The sequence below is a fragment of the Notamacropus eugenii genome, chromosome 5 (genome assembly GCF_028372415.1).
Source record: "Notamacropus eugenii isolate mMacEug1 chromosome 5, mMacEug1.pri_v2, whole genome shotgun sequence".
Lineage (NCBI taxonomy): Eukaryota > Metazoa > Chordata > Mammalia > Diprotodontia > Macropodidae > Notamacropus > Notamacropus eugenii.
Genome location: NC_092876.1, coordinates 94,915,322 through 94,931,283, shown reverse-complemented (window position 1 = coordinate 94,931,283; position 15,962 = coordinate 94,915,322). Strand labels below are relative to the sequence as shown.

At 40.3% G+C, this 15,962-nt stretch overlaps 1 pseudogene; it reads right to left on the bottom strand.

Moving 5' to 3' along the window:
* On the bottom strand, nucleotides 1-4,690 carry LOC140507634 (pleiotropic regulator 1 pseudogene; annotated as a pseudogene).
* Nucleotides 4,691-15,962: the final 11,272 nt, after the last annotated feature.

Sequence of the window (15,962 nt, the reverse complement as noted above, 5' to 3'; positions counted from 1 at the left end):
TCACCTAACTGGATGATTTTCTTCATCTCTGAGCTGAACTGAATCACTTTCTCTATATGCTTTAATAGTTTTATCAGCTTCTGCAGTGAATAATTGACTTCTAGATTGCCCAAACCCACATGCAAATATTCCCAATTCACCGTCCAAAGATCCAGGTATCACAGCTGCATGTACAATTCAATACAAATTGAAAATTATATCCAATTCTCCAATCTCAAACATGCATAGTGCCTTTATCTACCCCAGATACCAGAACTCTATCTGAATTCACAACTGATGAAGTGATTATAGCTTTATGGTCAGAGAAGTTTTGAAAGAAGTTTCCATTAAGGAATTTCCTCTTTAATATTATCTGGAGAACCAGATTCAACTATCTAGTGTCTTGGATGCAAAAACATTGTTTTCACAGATTTTTTTTTTACGTGTGTGATTTATTAAGGTGACCTATGGTTTTCTAGCTACTAAGATTCATAGTCTTATGTTTGTGTTATTGCTTCCCATAATGATCTGTGGCTCTGCATCTTGAAACTTCATTGCAGCCACTGCATTTGTATGCCCCATTAATGTGTATACACTAGCTGATGTCCTCACGTCCAATATTCTTACAGCTGAATCTCTACTGCAAATCACAAGCACATCAATTGTTGGGTGCAAATCCAAAACATATACTGCACTTAGATGTCTATGATTATGTCTGATAACCTTATTGTATTCAAAATCCCAGCACTTTACCTGCTTATCTTCACCACAGGAGAATAGGTATGCACCCCTGGTACTTACTATCACACTTCTTACAGTACTGATATGTCTGGTCAATGACAATTTGAATTTTCGCTAACTGGGTCCTAGATCTTTATAGTCCTATCAGCAGAAACTTTAAGAAACCACCAATTGCCAGGTTTTGCTGCAAGATATTGGACAGATGTTCACTAATGACTGTATAGTTTCCATGGTGAATGGACAGCATAGGCATAGTAAGGGCATTTTGGGACCATCATTGCATTCCTGGTGCCACCAGCTTCCATTACAGCCATAGCTAACCCAGGTGACTGTGAATGTTCAAGAAGCCCATCATGTTGGTAAATATAAATATCACCTATACTAGCTAAAGTATGCTATATGTCTAGGATGGATTTGGATAGGAGATAGGGTCACAGCTAAGGTCAGTGATTCATGGATAGATCAAGGGTCAAGATAGGAAAGGAATTTCCCTTTACTGAGGTAGGAGATTCAAACCCTCAGCCCTTGCTCTCTTCCATGCTTGGTAGGTGAATTATGGAATTAAGAAGGAAATAATTCTCTACCAGTGAAGCAAAAAGTCAAGTGACCTAATCATTGCTTTCTGCTTAGAGTTAGCTAGGTAGTAAAATGGGTAGAGTGTTGGGCCTGGAGTTGGGAGTTCAACCTTTGATACTTACTAAATGTGTGGTCCTGGGCAAGTCAAAACTTCTGTTTGCTTTAGTTCCCTCAATTATAATGTAAAAAAATAATAGCACCTACCTTACAGGGCTGAAGAAGAGACCAAAAGATACAATATTTCCAAAAGCACTTAGCATAGTACCTGGCACTGTTGCTTTTTCCATTCCCTTCTCCACATTAAGATGGGATGTCTTGTAAGACTTCAGTGCTGGGATGAATACATCTCTAAATCCTCAGCCTAAAGATGATAATTGAATCCATGGGAGTTTATGAGCTCACCAAGTAAAATAATATGGAGGGAGAAGAGGACAGGGTTCAAGTCAAGGCTTTGATGGACATCTACAGCAGAAGATCCAGAAAGTGAGACTGAGGAGTGAGCAGACAGGTTCAAGGGGAACCAGGAGAGAGCATTGTCATGAAATCCTTGAGATGAGATGAACTTTGGTAATATGAGAGAGAGTAGTTCCAATAGCATGGTGATGTAGGAAGCCCAATGACTGAGAGTTAGGAACTGAGTGACAGGAAAACATGTGAAGGTATGAGTGGTTGTAGATGGTTTTTTCAAGGTATTTAGTCATGAAAATAAGGAGGAATGATAGAATAATATGAGATGTAAATCTCAGTGAATAGACTCAACTTTTTTTCAGTGAAATGTGTCAAGATTCTGGACTGAGAAGACTGGAGAAGCAATGGAAGATCTCAAGATGGATGAAAAGGGTTGGAATAGCCACTGTGGTAAATGGGAATCAAACAGAGAGATATGAAAGGATTTTCTTTAGAGGGTGCAAGTGAGATTATGTAACAATTTGAAGGAGCACCCAGTCAATGCAGTTTCATGATTTTCTCCATTTTCATTCAGCAGCATGGTGAAGAAGATCAATGGCAGGACATGGTGGGAATGGCAGGAGTCATTCATGGCTGGGGCTTGAGGCAGGAGAAGAGGGTAAGAAAACCAATAGAAGAGGACTGTCAAGAATGGAACTGGTTCACTAAGGGTTCAGATTGAGTAAGGGAAGAGAGTGTAGTCAAGGCATGGGGTAATGGCCTGGGAAATAAATGAAGGCTTGAGGGTTTGTACATCATGGCAATGATATTGCATAGCAGTAAGAAAAGTGGAATGATAACACATTATATTCAGATAAAAGAATTTCAGAATTATTGAACATGGAGCAGAAGACTTGTCGATGGAAAAAAAATAGAGTATGACCACTTCTGAAGATAGCTGAGTTATCATGGAAAAGTAGGTCATGGAAACTGAGGAAGTTAAAAACCTGAGAGGTTAGGGTGTTTGTGCATATCAATATATTTATGTGGAAGGCCCCTAGTATGAGAAGAACAGTGTGGAAAAGATAAAATAATGACCTAGGAACTGCATTGTTGAGGAAAGAATGAAACTGCACAGGACATCAGTGGATATTATCTACCAGAAACTTGATTGACTGATAGAGATGAATTGAGTGAAACTCAAAGACATGTCTTTGTGAGTGCAAAAAAATTGAGTGAGGAGGAACGCTTAAGGTAAAAGCTAGTTTGTTTTCTATGGAGCAGATATTCCAAAGAGTACAGTGGAACACTGGGCAGAATGGGACATTGGGAGAACTTAGATTGAGGGGGATGATGTTAATAAGGGTGCTAGCAATCCCTGGTGAGTGAGAGGATAAAGAAGTAGTTTGATCAATGAAAGCTGTGGATTGAGAATCATGGCAATGGGAATCATAACAGGGTGAAAGTATGGTAGCCATTGAGGAATGAGTTGAAGTAGCTTATTATAGTCCCTTGGGGTCCAGTCTCCAGAGAACTCCTCCCAGAGCATCAGTCTGTGTAGCTGGGAAGAGGGGGGATAATTTTACCTCTGAGGCACTGCACTCCAAATTAAATATGTGGCTGTAACCCCTTGTCAGTTGAAACTTGCCCAGCATTGTCAGATACATAGACGAAAAAAATTTGAATCATACTATTTACAAGGATGGTAGTCTTCTTTAAAGCATTTTATTTCCTTTTTTTATGACCAGAATTTATCCCAGTATTCCTCCTCTACACCCTCAGAGAGAAATTTCACATCATAAATGGTATTTATTATGGAGGGGGAAATTGGAAAAAGAAAAAAAAAGTCAGCAAAACTGATTAATATAGAAAAAAAGTCTGTGAATCTATGCGATATTCCATTTCCCATTGGCCTCCCACCTTGGCAATAAAATTAATTTGAGGTGTCTTCTCAAATCTCTTCTTTAGATCCATTCCAAATGGATCCAAAAAACCTTGTTTATATAAAATTGGTAGTGGTGACCTGAAGTATTCCTCCTCTACAAAGAGAACTGAGTGATGAGAGGGGCCAGGCAAGAAGTGCTGCGTCAGGTGCTCCAGACTTGATGGAAAGACAGATCTAGACACAGGTGGTGTTTTTTGTTTAATTTTACAATCCTCTGCTGAAGCATTTCAGGGGCCTGGCTGAGTGCTGAGTTGGTCGTGGAGGTAGTGGTTCAGTCTCAGGAAGGCAGCACCCTATGTACCTTTTAAAGCAGACAGAAAACATGGCAGCGTGTTGGGCGGTTGATGCTACTCTAACTGGTGGTACAAGGCTATAATTTCTACAAATATCAAGGATATACTTTCACAAGTGAGTTTCATAGTGTTGGTGGTGAAGCAGTAGAGAGTTTTGTTGCATTGTCCTAAGATGCAGGCAGTGACCAGCAACAGGAGAGTTAAGTGAAGAAATTGGCAAAGGTTGTGGTAACTTCTAAGGAGAGATTCTGGAAGTGGTGACTTGATGACCACAGGGTTAGTAGGCTCTTGGTTACTTCCAAAGGTGAAAGTCCCAGATGACTCATCTTCCATTTCAGGTCTTGAGTGCATCCACTGAAATGGGCTCATTTTGTACAAGTCCCCAAAGTGAAGTGCCTCATCCTGGAGTAATGATCTCTATCTCTCCATCAGTTGCAGCTATAGAAAGAAGGGGTTGGTTTCAAAGTGGTTTTGATTGGCTGAAATAGCGATGTGGACCTGGGAATCATCAGCATCCTCACACTGGCTGTCATCACTGTCAGGGATGGTTTCCATCATTGATTTCAATACCATTCTTATCCCTGCTCTTGTCTTCACTTTCACCATCTTCAGCAGCCTGGGATGCAGATGGGAATGTGGAACACACCAAAAAGACTTCCAAATTTCCAAACTGCACTGGAACAAATTGGCTTGGAAATGGAAGTTTCATGAATTCTTCATGAGAACTACACTGATGTGAATTGCTATTGGTGTTAGTTGAAGATGACATGGTAAGATATTGGGCTCAAATAGAAGGGGAAGGTATTGCTTCATTATATTTAGTTTGATTTCTTGATCCACTCTCTGCATGAAGTTCTTCTTCTTCCCCTCCCATTTCCAAACCTTGTTCACTTCTTTCTTCAGTTTCTCTAGGTGTTAGCTCACATAGTTTCCATCTTCCAGATTGAGGAAGTCAAAGCAACCACTATGTATTCCTTTTTGTAGGAACTCAACTGTGAAAGAGAAGAAATAGAAAGTGTATAATGTCAGGAGGAGGGAGAGGCAAGTGGTCTCAAAATTTTATTAAAAATTATATGAAACAAATATGGATATATATTTTATATGATTGCAATATACAACTTATATCAAATTCCTTACCATTTTAGGGAGTTCAGAAAGGAGGGAGAGAGAAAAATTAGAACTTTGTACACTGTATAAAGTGTAAAGAATTTTTTTCCCATCTAGTATCTGATATCCTGTCCTGTTCATCACAGGCTGGACAACAACCATGTACCTGTTGTTGTTTTCTCTGCTTAATAAAAACCTTCTTTAATTTCACAGACATTGTCATTCTCTGGTTTTCTTCTCTTTAGGGAAAGGGAATTTAAATCTAGAGAACTGGCCTTTGCATTCTCTGGGCATCTTCCCCTAGGAGAAAGATAGATCTAAATTCCCTCAAGAGAGTGTTTTCCTTTGTTTACAGGAGAAAGAAGAGAGTTATGGGTTAAAAAGTCGAGGGGGAAGAGGAATGACAATAGATCATGTTCTGATAACATGAGAACCTGAACAGAGAAGAGAAATACTTTTGTTGCTGTAGTTCACTTGTTCAGTTATGTCCAACTCTTCATGGACCACTGTCTATGCAGGTTTTCTTGGCAAAGATACTGGAGTGATTTTCCATTTTCCTCCTCGAATCGGTCACCTTTTTGCAGAGGTATTCACTATGATCTGTCCTTCTCAGTTTCTTGAGCCATGCAATCCACTCTGCCACAGCATGACTGTATTCTAGGAGAGGGGAGAACACTGTTAAGGATATTACCATTGCTGCATGAGGCTGAGTTGCTTGGGAGGAGTAAGTTTTGGGAAATGAGTAAGAACTGGGAAGTTGGTATTTGAGGAGTACCAAAATGAATTCTGTTGAGGAGAAAAAAAAAACTGTCAGCCAGGCAGCATACTTGTTAAAGAAAAGAGGAGACTGACCTGGAGGTCAGTGAAAGCCTCCACACCAATAAATACCTGGAATCTTGATTGGGAGATAGAGATGGATTAAATGAAGCTGGAACAACCAGTTATGCAGCAGTGGCATTAGAGGAAAAGAGGAATCTATGTCATCAGAAGGGGGCTAGTCCTCACTCACTGAGTAAAAAAAAAAAAAAATAGAAGGAATGAGTTTGGAAAAGTTGTAGCATAAAAGCTAGTTTATTGACTATTGAGCAGGCATTCCAGAGGGCAGGGTAGAAGAGTGGATTACTTCAGAATGGGACATTGAGGGGAGTAAAGGTGAGAAGGGTATTAATAAGGGATCAGTCCCTTGTCAGTGGGGAATGGAAAATATGATTTGGTAAATGATAATTGGGGGGGTTATGAGTCACTGGGATAGGTAGCAAAAACCAGGGTTTATTGTGCAGTCACGTCTGACTCTTGATGACCCCATCTTGAGGTTTTCTTGCCAAAGATACTGAAATAGTCTTCCGTTTCCTACTCCAGCTCACTTTCCAGATGAGGAACTGAGGCAAACAGGGTGAAGTGACTTTTCCAGGATCACATACCTACTAAGAATGTGAGGCCAGATTTGAACTCCCAAAGATGACTCTTCCTGATTCCAAGCCCTGTGCTCTATCTATTGCTCCACCACCTAGCTGCCCTTCAATGACAAGAAGGGTGTTGGGACTGGAAGCTCAATTCCGTGTGGACAGTCTCGGGCAGGTAAAAGTGGGACTTCTAAATCTTAGAGTCTTACGAGGCCCTCCATGAACAGCGAGGGTTCGAGAAGGTCAGACTGAGCTAGCTCGGCTAGCTCGGGTATTTCCGCCTCTCCCCCGGAGATACCTGATGGGTGGAGTCTCCCTGCCCTCGAGGTCGTCCCGGATTGGAGCACACCTAGTTACCTAACAGCACGGTATTGAGATGCAAACTGTGTGGCTAAAGGTTAAGTAGGATTGAGGAAGCCTAAAAGCGCTCTTAGCACGTGTGGAGCCAAAGAGAAAAGTAGGGCTCTGCTTTTTTTCTTTCCTCTCTCCCCTCCCCCTCTCTCCCCGCTTGTACTTCTACTTCCAATCCCTTAAGCTTAGCCTCCTTAGGAAATCTCCCCCTCTTCCTCCTAAGGAAGACCTTCCCCCTGCACTTGTAACCGATTCCCTGGAATAAAGCTCAACCCCTGTTCGACTCTGGAACGTCCTTTCTCTCATATGTGCATCCGGCGTGGCCAGCCGAAGACCTGGGACAGGTAGGAAAGACTCGGGTAGCCCAATACAGGCCTCTAGGCTTGGCAGAAGGGAGCATGTTAATCATTAAAGGATAAATTCAATAGGTCTTAATTCCTATGTGATCATCCTCCCACTGAGTCTTATTTAGATGGCATGGGGCAGAGGGAGGTTTTAAAAGGATTGAGGTTAAGCTAGTAGGGATCTGAGAGGTAAGGTTGGAAGCGGGAAATCGGAGAGGACTGGGGCAAAACGATGACTTTGAAGTGGTAGAAGTTTGTTTTGAGAAGCAAAAATAATTAGTGGCCTAGGGAGGTTAGAACACTCTTTCTTCCCCTGCAGGTCCAGGGAAAAAAACTGCTGTAGATTTCTGAGGGATTCCTAGCTTCCAGCAAAGCTAAAGGTGGGTGATTTCTATCATTGTGAAACAGGATGGTTTATTGTATAGGAGGTAGAAGAGGATTAGATTCAGAAAGGAAGGTGATATAAAACAAATCATTTTTAAGAGAACTGTCATGGAGAAATCCTCCAGGACTGTTGGAGAAGAACAAATATCCTAATTTTAAAAAAATGTTAGCAAGAATACACATGGCAAATGACAACTTTACATAACTAATCTACTTATTCAATCCCATTCCATTTAAATACCAACCCCCAAGGGGAGGTGAGAGGGAATAAGTGAAACTTACTCTCATAACATTTGGCTTAAGGAGGAAATAACATGCACACTCAGTTTGGTATGAAAATCTGTCTTACACTACAGGAAAGTAGGGGAGAAGGGGATAAATGGGGTGGGTGGGGGACGATAGAAGGGAGGGCAAATGGGAGGAAGGAGCAATTAGAAGTAAACACTTTTGAGGAGGGACAAGGTCAAAAGAGAGAATAGAATAAATGTGGGGCAGGAGAGGATGGAGGGAAATATAGTTACCCTTATTATGGAAGTTGTTTGCAAAACTACACATATGTAGTCTATGTTGAATTGCTTGCCTTCTCAGTGGGGATGGATGGGGAGGGAGGAAGGGAGAGAAGTTGGAACTCAAAGTTTTAGGAACGAATGTTGAGAATTGTTTTTTCATACAACTGGGAAATAAGAAATACAGGTAATGGGTATAGAAATTTATCTTGCCCTACAGGACAAGAGAGAAGATGGGGATGAGGGAAGGGAGGGGTATGATAGAAGGGAGGGTAGATTGGGGGAAGGGGTAATCAGAATGCATGGCATTTTTGGGGTGGGGGGAGGGGAGAGATGGGGAGAAAATTTGGGACTCAAGATTTTGTGGAAATGAATGTTGAAAACTAAAAATAAATAAACATTTTAAAATAAAAAAATAAATACACCCCCCCATTTGACTGACTTAGAAAAGATCCTTTAAGATTAAAAAAATGTTAGCAAGAATAAACATGGTAAATGACAACTTTACTTAATTAATCTACTTATTTACTGCCATTCCAATTAAATTAGTAAAAACAATCATTTTGCTGAGTTAGAGGAGGTCATATCAAAATTGATTTGGAAAATAAAAGAATAAAAATTTCAAAGAAACCAATATAAAAATTGTAAATGAAGGAATTTAGCTGTACCAGATTTTAAACTATATTAGAAGGCAGTAATTATCAAAACTATCTGGTACTTAGTAAGAAACAGAAAGGCAGATCAATGGAACAGAGCAGACATACAATACACAGTCCTAAATGATTAGAGGAACCTCATGTTTAACAAATGTAAAGACTGAAGTTTTTGGAATAGGAATTCATTATTTGTTTAAAAAAATTGTTAGGAAACCTGGAATTGGACACAGACCAATATCTTAGGCCATTTACCAAAACAAGATCAAAATGGATATATGACCTATATATGATGGTATTACCCATGATATATACAGATGGGAGAAGAATTTATGAATAAACAAGAGATACAGAGCATTGTGAGGTTTGATTGGATAATTATATAAATTTGACATTATCATCATTTGATTCATACAACAACCTTAGGAGGTATTCTTATCCCCATTTTACAATTAAGGGAACTGAGGCAGATAGAGATTAAGAGATATGTCCAGTCTCACAGGGCCATATAGCTATTAAATATCTGAGACCTGAATAGTGATATATTTTTTCCTCCTTCTGAGGTTTCATACTCCAAATGCCAATCCGTTTACTGGCACATCCAAATTAAGCTTATCAAACCTCACAACTTTAAATGCCCCCCCAATCTTCCCTCTATTCCCAATCATATCCTAGCATTCAAGTAAGTAGAACCAGTACAGATTGGAATGACTATCCATATTTTAAAATATTATCTGAAATTTACAGAGAAAATGACAACCAAAATCATTTATGGAAGAAGTCTTTTTAAAATTAATTTTTTGGTATCTTTTGTCTTTTCTATTACTAGAATTTCTGTAGAATTCTTCCCTTATCCTATACAAGAGGAGCTTTCCATGTAACTAATATTTATTAGAGGAAAAAAATGAAAAGGGGAAAAAATCAAACTGATCAACACATTGAAAACATCTGCAGATATTTTCAGTGTACCACAATTGTCCTATCACCTCTGTAAAGAAGCAAGGTAGGAACATCTTCTCAAATTTTTCCTTTGGGTTCATGCTTATTTATATGAAATATGCAATGATTTCCTGAAAAATTGCTCCTCTAAGAAGAAGACTGAGTGAAGATAGTAGCAGATGAGAGAAGCTGCTTCAGGCTTCTCCACACTTGATGGAAGGTGGATTTGGAGAAAGGCATTCTTCAGAAGCCATTGGCAAAGTTCTTCAGGGCCTTGGCTAGTCTCTGAATTGATCATGGATGAAGACTGGTATTGGAACATGGAAACCTCATGTGCCTTGAAGCAGGCAGGAAATATGACAGTATATTGGCTGCTTGAACTGCTGGTGCCATTCATTAGTAGTTAAGAGCAGGAGCAGGGTCCAGAAGCCAGTTCATATCAGTCTATAATTTGTACAAAGCATGAGGATACAAGGTGTAGGTGTTGATTTGGAGCGTGATTAGGATGAATTGTCATTGTGCCATGTGATGAAAAGCAACAAGAGAGCCAGGATCGCGTGGAGAAGAAATAGGAACATCTGGATGAGTGTTTTGGAAGTGATTTGATTGAATTTACCACCAAAGAGTAGTTTAGTTCTTGGTTTTCTTCGTATACCAATTTCAGAGCCCAAGAGTCTTTTGTTTCTGGCTGAATGGTATCCATTAAAACAAGCTGGGTTTGGGCTCTTCTTGTACAAGTGCCCAAAGTGAGGTATCTGGTCCTGGGGCAAGGATTTCTATTCCATCACTTCTACCTGTAGAGAGAAGGGTTAACATCAAAATAACTTTGATTGGCCAACATGGCAATCTTGGCCCAGTCAGTTGCTGCTCACCCTGCAGACCTGTTTTGGCTCTTAGGGCAGTAAAGTTAAGTCTATCAGGGGTCTCAGCTAATGACTTCCCCTGTATCTTGTAGTCAGACATTTTACTTCACCCACCCACCTTTAGCACTCAATCACTGAGAGGGGGATCACTGTTTTCTTCAGTATTTTGTGGGTTAGCTCCAACAAAGCTTAGAGGTGAGAAAGAGGAGTCAACCACTATATGTTCCTTTCTCTAGGAGATGGATCATTAAAAGAGAAGAAATGGAGGATGGAGCATCTGAAGAGAAGGTACAGTCAATCGCTCTCAAAATTTGAATGAAATTATGCAGAAAATGTCATAATGAAAAGGAATGAGATGCAGTTATCATTAATTTAAAGTATATTTTCCTTATATTATGCTCCTGTAATCCCTCCCTTTATTCATTGAGATGAATGACCTACGCTGTATTGGGAACTGAATGAGGTTGGCAAGAGCAAAGAAAGCTTTGGATTTTCTTGGAGCCATTTTTGAAGCTTTTAGTCACTTCAGAAACTTCTGGCTTCCAGCTTCAAGAAGGAAGATGGCTGAGGCCAACCCATGTCAAACTCATGAAGGAAAACACTGGGAGGGGAAGAGGTAGGACATCTAGGTGGTAACTCAAGAGTCAGGAAGACCTGAATTCAAATTCAGCTTCAGAGACTTTCTAGTTGTGCGACCCAGAGAAAGTCATTTAACCCTGGGTTTATTCCACATTTCTCATTTGTAAAACGAGCTAGAGAAGGAAAGGGCAAACCACTCTGGTATCTTTGCCAAGAAAACCCCAAATGGGATCACAAAGAGCTGGAAACAACTGAACAACAATAATAGCCTTAGTCATGTCTTTCTATGCTAGAGATTTGGGGAGTTTCCCCTTGCATGATGTCTAAGGCTCCCTCAGCTGAGTTACCTCACTGCTAATTGGAAGACATCCTCTGCTCTGTACTGTCTGGTTTCCATATTCTCCTATGTATACTGTCTCTGATTTCTGTTTGGTTACAAATTTGGATAAGTGGATTTTCTTGGTTAAAAGTTATGTCCATGGTGGAACTGGCATTTAATGGGAAAAGAGTTAAGCCTTAGATGTAAAGCTTGGAGTCTTTCTTTTCTCTCTCTAATAATAAGAAAGCCATCAGAAGTTAGAAGGAATCTTTGTATCCCCAGCACTTAAGTCACTGCCTGGCATATAGTAAGTGCTTAATAGATGCTTCCTGACTGACTGACTGCCCGCCCACTGACTGCATAGGTAGAACCTGCCAAAGAAAGCACTTGGTGCTGGATCATTCCAGTGCTTTTGGATACTGGCTCATTACCTCCCAAGAATTTAATAACACCCAGTCTCCCTAACCAAGACATTTGAGACCAATATATCACTGAATCAGAAATAGGAAGGACACATCCCCTTCTGAGCTGGACTGAACAAACTTTAATCTCAGGCCAACCTCAGAGACTTATTGCCAATCTTCATGTATTATCACATTTTATCCTGACAGTCTCCCTGACTTAGGACCTTACAGGTATTTAAATGCCTGTAATCTACTGGAAACTTGATGATGGTCAGGGGGCTATGACCAAGTCAGAGGCACTGATGCAGACCCCATATATCTAGTGACTTCAAGTCCCTGCAACACACCAGTTATCTCACAGATCTGCAAGAAAAAGGGCATTTTCCCAGGAGGAGGAAATCTACCTTTGATATCTTGCTAGGTTTCTCAGTCAGCAGCACAGCTCCAGCTGGAGTCTAGGCTCTGAGCAGGGATTTCTCAAGCTGAGCCACTACTGGGTCCTTATAAACTTTTCCCAGACATCTCTACCCCTTTTCCATTTATATGAAGAAGATGTGAATTGCTAGAAAAATCCTTTTGTCATTCCCCTCATCAGGATCAATTAGTTACATTCCTAGCAGAGCACCTCATTTACTTACATGGAACTTTGAGTATATCAGTGAGCACTCCTAAGAAACAGTGAAGGAGGTTACTCCCTTGAGTAAGTAATCACAGCAATCTTCTAATTATTTACTAAGTGTGAAGTACTGTCAAACCCTGAAAATAAATGACCAAAGAGCCCCAGAAGACATACACCAACGTGGTTAATTCTGAAAAATAAAATAAAACCAAAGAGCTAACAGTGGTTCATAAGCAAAAACTTTTCTTTATTCCATTGGAGGAGAGAAACTAGACACTCTGCTACTGAGGAGACCTACTTCAGTGAGGCTGAATTTTGATAAAATTATCAAGAAGGTAACAGCAACAATGAGGCAAGTTTGATTTACGGCAAGGTTTCACAAACAGAATGTGAATCCTGGAGGTATCTTTACCCACTCAGGGCCCACCTGGGATGGAGTGAAACAGTTCTGGGATTTTGTGGCAGCAGAATTCAAGCAGAGTTAAGTTGAAAGGATTGCTGTTATGCCAAGCTGAGGGCACAGCTTGCTTACTGGGCCTTAGTTCTGGAAATCAGAGTGTCTCCTAACAGTACAAAGATAGGGGTGATCTTGGGAGGAGATCCTGACAGTATTTAGTAAGTGTAAGTATTACGAAGTGTAAAGTACAGGCCAGGTAGGTGACACAATGGATAGAGTGCTGGGCCTGGAGTCAGGAAGACTCATCTTCCTCATCCTCCAGAGTTCAAATTTGACCTCTGACACTTACTAGCTGTGTGACCCTGGGGAAGTCACTTAACCTTATTTGCCTCAGTTTTCTCAAATGTAAAAGTGAGCTGGAGAAAAAAAATGGAAAATCATTCTGAAGGGATGCTTATGCTCAGGCTCCAGTCTTTTGACCATGGCTCTGAAAGTAAGTTGGACATGAGTAAAAAATGACTAAAGTACTTACACAAAATGAGGCTCAAGCCTTCCCTTCAGTGAAGAGAGCTTTTAACTAAATGAGCCCACAGTCAGACTCTTTAAAGGATCTCAATGTCTGAGGAAGCCAACCTAGGCCCAAGCTTCACTTTCTTTTTTTTAATTTCTGAACTGGACAATACCATCTACTGGGAGAGAGTCAAAGCTTCCTCAATCTCTAGTCCCTGAAGTAAGGAAGTCACATAGGCCATGTAGGGTAGCCATGGCACCCAGAACCAACTGCTGGAGGGACAAACAGAAACCAAAGGACTAAATGTCTGAAGCTGGATTCTAATTCGGGTGTTCCTGATGCCTAAAACAGCAGAACAGCCCTGAATCTGGCTCCCATTACCTGAGCCTGTTTCATTTCTCCCTTTCTGTCTCACTTCCATTGGTATGTATCTACAAATGCTCGGTACCACTCTCAGAGTCCTAATATATGCTCCTTGTTAGGCACAGAGTTAAGAGCTGGATCAGGAATTTGTAATTGAGTCCAAAGTCACGGAAACATAAGAAGTATCCTCCTGACCCAAATAGCCCCTTGTTTTCCATCTAGTATAATAATAATCATAATAATAATTATGTATATATATATAATATATACCATAATAATAATCTGGTATAACTTGGTATGTCCATGCTGCATCAGAAAAATGTATCAAAGTGTCACATAAAAGCTCACCTCCTCATGACATTCATCAACAATAAATCACAATTTATTCTAGGTAGATGAAGAGAATGAAGGAAGCATAATTTACCTACATTTTTAAAAAAGCTTTCCATAAAGTTTCACAAGCTATTTTTCTGAACAAGACAAGAGATGAACATCAGACCTACCCATTCCTAACTGGAGGTTTTTTGAATAGTCAGACTCCAGGAGGAGACATTGATTGGTTGACGTCAACTTGGAAAAAAGTCTTTAGAGGAGGGTCCCAGGGATATCAACCAGGTCCCATACTAATAAGAATTAGTATCAATAACTTTCATAAAGTTAGAAACATAAAAAGATAAAAAGAAAAAAAAAGCACTGCACATACCATAACAGGTGGTGCTCAACATAAAGTGAGGCTGAATTGTCATTGTATTGGGCTGCTTAAGGAGGGATAGTTAGAGAAGGATGTACTCCCTCCCCTCTTCCTTTGTGAATGCTTGGCTTTCTGCCAGTTCCATCTTCCCTCAAAGTAAGAGGGAACTTTCTACTGTTCTCTACCTCAAAAAGTCTACAGTCAGCAAGTTGAAAATGAAATCAGCCAGGGCTTCTGATCCACAGGTATCCAAGGGGAATATGACCCAGAATAGTTTTCTCTTTCTTCCTCTGAAGTACTATGTTCTGAATTAAATGTGGCTTGAGGATAATTTGAGCCACCACCTCCAACACTCAAAGAGGACCAAAACCTGGACTAACCTATCAGAAAAGACACTCAGACTGGTATAACAGGCATGGCTTTTTTTTGTTATACATAACAGACATGTCTTTTGTGATAAGACCTGTGTTATTTCCTACACAGTCAGTCAGTCAACATTGATTATGTACCTACTATGTGGCAGGCATTGTACTAAGCTCCAGAAAGGGCTTCCTAAATCTTCAGATACTTGAAAAATGTGAGCTTTGACCAAAGAGAGTTGTCATGAGGTCTGCAGGAAATGATGGATGTAAAATGCCACACAAACAGGTGGTTAACATTTTGGCTAGACATGATTAGAGCCTAGGCATGAGAAAATCAATTGAAAAATTCAGGCCTAGAAGCCAAACAATTTTGAAATTATTTCTAAAGTGTGACTTTTTAAAAAATTTACCCTACTTTGAATCTGTTACTTGATCTGTATATGTATTTCCTTCACCCCTGAATATCCATCCTCATCTGGACCCCAACACCTATGCTCACTCAGCCTACAATTCTTGATCCATGCCTTTCTGTAAAGCCTTCCATAGGGGGAAAAACCAACCTGCTCTGGGTCTCTCAATATTTTGGGCTGCTGATGTTGGGTTGGAGGGATGGTTAGCACTGAAACACTCAGGCTGCCCATATATTTTCAGTTAGTGAGACAAACTGGTTCACCACTTTCCTGGGTGAAACATGTCCATAATACTTTACCTGCTTATAAGTCTATGTCACAAAATCCAAGAGGTGGAAGGCACTTCAGAAGCCATCTTGTCCATTATACATTATACCAAGCATCACATCCTAAAATCCTAACAGTGAATACCAAACAAGGTTCTGGGTTATGTCCCTGCTAAGTCTTCTTCCTTTTACAAGTTAAAAATTCAGTATTCCTGCCTAAGCTGGAATCTGTTCCCCTCCTCTCCTTTCAACCCAAGACCACTTCTCAGGGGTTAGTTACATGCCCTGCTCAGCACCATATTTACTTACTTTGCACTCAGAGACACTTTTTGAGTACATCAGAAGTACTCCTCAGAAACAATGAAGAGGGTGGCTACTCCCTTGGTCAATTAATCATAGCAGTCTCCTAATTATTTACTACGTGTGAAGTGCTTAGACAGAGGGAAGGCTCAAGTCTTCTCTTCAGTGAAGGGAACTTTTTATCAAATGATCCCATAACTGCAAATCTGGCTGTTATGACCTAAGCCTCCATCCAGGATTTCTCCATTCTTTCCCCTCTATCCCACTTCC